Source organism: Hyperoodon ampullatus, assembly GCF_949752795.1.
Source record: "Hyperoodon ampullatus genome assembly, chromosome: 2".
In the NCBI taxonomy this organism is placed as follows: Eukaryota; Metazoa; Chordata; class Mammalia; order Artiodactyla; family Ziphiidae; genus Hyperoodon; species Hyperoodon ampullatus.
Window position 1 is genome coordinate 52285214 of NC_136915.1, and position 5256 is coordinate 52290469.

At 44.7% G+C, this 5256-nt stretch overlaps 1 pseudogene across 1 annotated transcript; it reads left to right on the plus strand.

The window, feature by feature from the left end:
* Positions 1 to 3034: 3034 nt before the first annotated feature.
* On the plus strand, positions 3035 to 3671 carry LOC307064407 (bridging integrator 3-like; annotated as a pseudogene). The gene has a single exon. The product of its transcript is annotated as a bridging integrator 3-like (transcript).
* The last annotated feature ends 1585 nt before the right edge of the window (positions 3672 to 5256 follow it).

Genomic DNA, 5256 nt, shown 5'->3' on the forward strand with positions numbered 1-5256 from the left:
TATAACCTGGATGAATTCCAGAATCCCTTCAGGAAGAGAAAGTGGCTGCTGTGGCTGCTGATACTGCTATACTTTAGTGGAAACTGAAAGGCTGGAATGATGACCTTTCAAGAAGAACAAATGTTATTAAATAATGGAGTTTTTCCCACCTCCTACAACAGTCAATAGCAAAAGGATGAAAAGGGAATCCTATTCTTCTATTAATAACTCCTCAGTCAGTCTCATGCTGACGAAGTGGAAAGCAACTGTAAAATTAGCAGTTTTGCCTGCACATTAGCCTCTTGCGAAGCCATAAAAAGAGAAAAGGAAAAATTCTATTAATGGAGTCAAGGATGGAAAACCAAGAGTGATAGGGCATAAATACCCAGACAACAGATATGTAGTTTTAGGAAGATATTACCCAGGTTTTAAATAGCTGCTTATAGCTGTGTATGAAGAACGTGTTAATTGATAGCCCTTGGATCAGTGTCCTTTCTTAATGGCTCCTTGGAGCAAATCTCTCAGAACTTGAAGAGCACAAGGTTTAGGTTGATGTTAATAAAAACCACTCGTCCACCTCTAGCTGAGATATTACTACTCCACTTAAGAATGGTAATGCCGTAATTGGAAAGAGGTTTAACTTCAGAGGCAGACGAAGTTAGGTTTGACTCTGGCTCTGCTCCCTCACTAGCCTGGGGAAAGCCTTTCATCATTCTGTGCCTCTATTTTATCTTCTATCAAAGCAGATGGTGACTGTGCTTCATTGTGTTAAGAACATTAAATTAAGTACCATGGAAAGAATTTGGTCCCTAGTAGGTTGTTAGAAAATGTTAGCCCCTTTCTACTTTCCCTTCCTCATTAGATGGCCAGGGACATCAAACCTTCTCACAAACCTATACAAAGCAGTTAAATTTAGTTCTGGGTAATTCTCTCCATAAGAAGATAAGTCCCTACAGAGGAGCTGAACACGTTTTCATAATTTATGACTGGTCTCAGGCAACAGGCTCCCATTTGCAATTTTATGAAAATAATAAATCAATATCCAATAATGGGGGATAATCTCAAGAAAGAAACTGAGACTCCTTTAACAATGAAAAGGCAGGAGGCTCCATTTCCAACAAGGAACATAGGCCGGAGACCTTTGAAATTCATACAATTTTTTTAAAATTTGCTTTTTATTTATTTTTGACATCTTTATTGCAGTATAATTGCTTTACAATGGTGTGTTAGTTTCTGCTTTATAACAAAGTGAATCAGCTATACATATACATATATCCCCATATCTCCTCCCTCTTGCATTTCCCTCCCACCCTCCCTATCCCACCCCTCTAGGTGGTCACAAAGCACTGAGCTGATCTCCCTGTGCTATGCGGCTGCCTCCCACTAGCTATCTATTTTACGTTTGGTAGTGTATATATGTCCATGCCACTCTCTCACTTCGTCCCAGCTTACCCTTCCCACTCCCCATGTCCTCAAGTCCATTCTCTAGGTCTGAGTCTTTATTCCTGTCCTGCCCCTAGGTTCTTCAGAAAGTTTTCTTTCTTTCTTTCTTTTTTTTTTAGATTCCATATATATGTGTTAGCATATGGTATTTGTTTTTCTCCTTCTGACTTACTTCACTCTGTATGACAGACTCTAGATCCATCCACCTCACTACAAATAACTCAATCATTTGTAGGTTTGGTGGTTTCCACAGTCTTAGGCATCTAATACTTAAATTCTAAGAGCAGGTGAGGAGTTTGGGGCTCTGTTGGAGGGCTTGCGTGAGTCTCAGTCACTCCAGCTTTCTTAGTTCAAGACAGTATTTCACACCTGAAACACACATTTTCACTCCTAGGTCTGAAAAATGGCAAGATATAGACAAAGCAATTAAATCCACAGTGCACATGGAGGGCAAACACTCTTTGAAAGTGGATAAATCATTGAGAAAGACCTTAACAGCACTTTAAAAAAGTCTTTTTCTGGGCTTCCCTGGTGGTGCAGCAGTTAAGAATCTGCCTGCCAATGCAGGGGACATGGGTTCGATCCCTGGTCCAGGAAAATCCCACATGCTGCAGATCCCACTAAGCCCGTGTGCCACAACTACTGAGCCTGTGCTCTAGAGCCCGCGAGCCACAACTACTGAGCCGACATGCCACAACTACTGAAGTCCATGTGCCTAGAGCCCGTGCTCCGCAACAAGAGAAGCCACCTCAGTGAGAAGCCCGCGTACCGCAACAAGGAGTAGCCCCCGCTCACCACAGCTAGAGAAAGCCTGCGTGCAGCAACGAAGACCCAATGCAACCAAAAATAAATGAATAAATAAATTTAATTAAAAAATATTTTTCTAATTGGTGGCTGTAGCTTATAAGACTGGACCAATTTAGAAAAATCTAACTGTCCTTGTAATACTCATCAGAGTCACCTCCAAATGTTGTAATGTAATGCCAGAATCATTCCCCTCCAAGCTCTTCATATCTTAAGATCATAGAATCTGGCTTACGTGGGGCTCTTAAAAATAAGTAATAATTTAAATTCCTCAACAACATCACCACTGAGTAGTCTTCCTACTTGTGTTTGATGACCTCCAGCAACAGAGAGGAACATTCTTCTGAGAGAAGCTGTAACATGCTAGGCAGTAGTTTGCACAGAGGATGTGTATTCATTTCCTAGGGTTGCCATCACAGAACATCACAAAAGAGGTGGCTTAAAACTATTGAAGTTTATTGTGTACAGTTCTGAAGGCCAGAAGTTTGAAATCAAGTCAGGGCCATGCTCCCTCTGAAACCTGTAGGGGAGAATTCTTTCCTGCTCCTAACTTCTTACTTCTGCATTGCTACAACCCTACAAGCATCCTTTGTATATGTAATGTTCCATACATATATTTGTGTTCCAAACATATGGTTGTGTTGACTTTGTCCCTGGCAGAATTTTCCACTCTAAGTAAAACAAGTCTCCTTAAAAAAAAAAAAAAAAAAAAAAAAAAGGAGGACCGAGTTGCAGCTGAAGATCCTGGCAGCAGGGCCATGTTCATGAACATGAGCTGAATTCCTTCCAAGATTGGTCAGCAGTGGAGAGAGACTGTGAAAGGAAGTATAGAAAACTCCAGCAGCTGGAAGAGCAGACCAGGAGGCTGCGAAAGGACATGAAGAAGAGTCCCAGTGCTGACCTGGTCATCAAATCTGCTGTGAAGTTGTCCTTAGACTTACTCTCTAATCCCCTCTGCCAGCAAGACCAGGACTTACTGAACACAGTGACCACCCTGGACATGGCCATGAAGTGGATGGATACCTTCAACCAGGAAAAAGTGAACCAGATCTGAAAGACCATTATTGAACCCTGAAAAAGGTTGGCAGTGTCTTCCAGAACCTCAACATTGCGGTGAGAAGGTGGTGGGAAGCAGCCTTCCTATATACTAGGACTATAGGTGATTGCAGGCCAAGGTGGAGAAGTATGAGGAAAAGGATAAGGAAGGGCTGGTGCTGTCCAGAAGAGCTTTGGCCTGTATGAGATGATCTTGAAGCCAAGAACAAACAGCTCCTGGATGAGCTGCTGAGGTTCTACAACAGCCAACTCCACTCCTTCCATCTCAGCTTTGAGTCCCTGATCCAAGAGCAGGTCAGGAGATGCATAAGATCTTTGGAGACTAGACCCAACATCTTGACCAGCCTGGACACCTGGATGAAGTCTGGGCAGCAGGATTGGGAGAATGAGACCAAACTGAGGGAGCCCAGAGCCTCTCTATTGTGTCTGATGACTAAATCCCTGTTCCCCTCAGAAGATTCCTAGGACACCAGTCAGCCTCTTGAGCCTTTGACCTTTTCAAGTTCAGGTTCAGACGTCAGCCTAGCAGAAGGCCCTCCCTTGGGAGAAGTATGGTACCTAGAAGGTTGGAGACAGAGGCGGCTCCCACTCTGCCTCACCAGCCCTTTGGAATGAGCTTGGCACCAGGAACCTCAAGCAGGCTGCTGTCTCCCCACCCAATCGCAAGAGCCAGGAGACACAGGTAAGCAGTGTAGCAAACCCCAGGGACTTTCTTATTTCCAAACTGTTCAAAGTACATCCTGGCCTAGAGCCAGAGCAAGCTTCCAGCCTTCAAAGGGCATGGGCTTTCTCAGCTTACTTGAGGTCCTAGTCTTGTCTCAGTGGTTGAGATTACATTTACCTCCAAAAGAACTATCCTGGGTGTCCACACATCCTTGTTTCCTTTCTACTTCGAAGACTCTCCCCTGTCCTGGAAGAGGCCCTTCCCTCCAAGAATGCGTGTAGCTGAGAATTCAGCCTTCCCTCTGAGAGCTGTGGTCCTGCAGCTTTAACAAGCCCCTCACTCCAACCTCCCAGCATGGCAAAGGCTGGTTTAGCCCACTTCTATGCCTTAGGTCAAGTGCAAGGAAGTGCTCCAAGTCTTGTAAGTTCCCTAGGTAACCAGGATGCAACTCATGTAAGTACCCTACCGCACAAAATGTCACAGATGGAGTCACAGCCTCAAAACAAGGACAGTGGGTTTGTACTGGCAGTTGGGCTGGGTCAGAAAGAGAAAGCAATGTCCTGAGGCTATTCTTCAGGGAAAGGCACTAGGAACAGGCAGTCCCATGGACTTCTGGGATGAATTCTAGACACCTTGCAGCTGCCAGGAGGAACAACTTCCTGAGGATGCTCAACGGAAGATGCATTTGGGTTTGTGCAGCCTTGGACCTTGGTAGACATCGAACTGAGGACCGAGTTCCCTGCCAGAAGCCTGTGTCTCTCTGCTCTGGGTGTTGCCTCAGGTGTTCAGTTGAATGAAGACAACAAAGGCGGGGTTCAGGTCAGAGAGTCAAACCACACCTTTGCAGCAATCAGCCCCAAGTGGTCAGGACTAAACTGACAGCTTGCCATTTTTGCCCACACCCATTCCTCTTAGGACCAACAAGGGGAAGCCAAATATGCTCTCCCTCAGCAGTTACGTAGGATGCCCGTCTTCTAGTCAGCCCACCTCCAGCTTCCCCACTCCCTCAACCTTCCATCAGGCCGCACCTTCCCCTTTTGCCACCATAAAGCTTTTCAACTCCTCTTTCTGCCTTGGATTTGGGTCTGTGCCAAATTCAAGCTATACTAGTGGCTACCTCCCTTGCTGACAATAAGCAGTGCTTGTTTCTTATTTGGGTGGGTCTTTGTTTACCTCTACAGAGATTGTTAATTTGAGGAGCAAAAAAAAAACCTCAGAATAACATGCTCCCCCCACCCCCAAATATCTAGGCAGGTTTTCTTTATACTTTGCATATTGATGGGCTAGTTCCATTTATGAAGGTTTTTTTT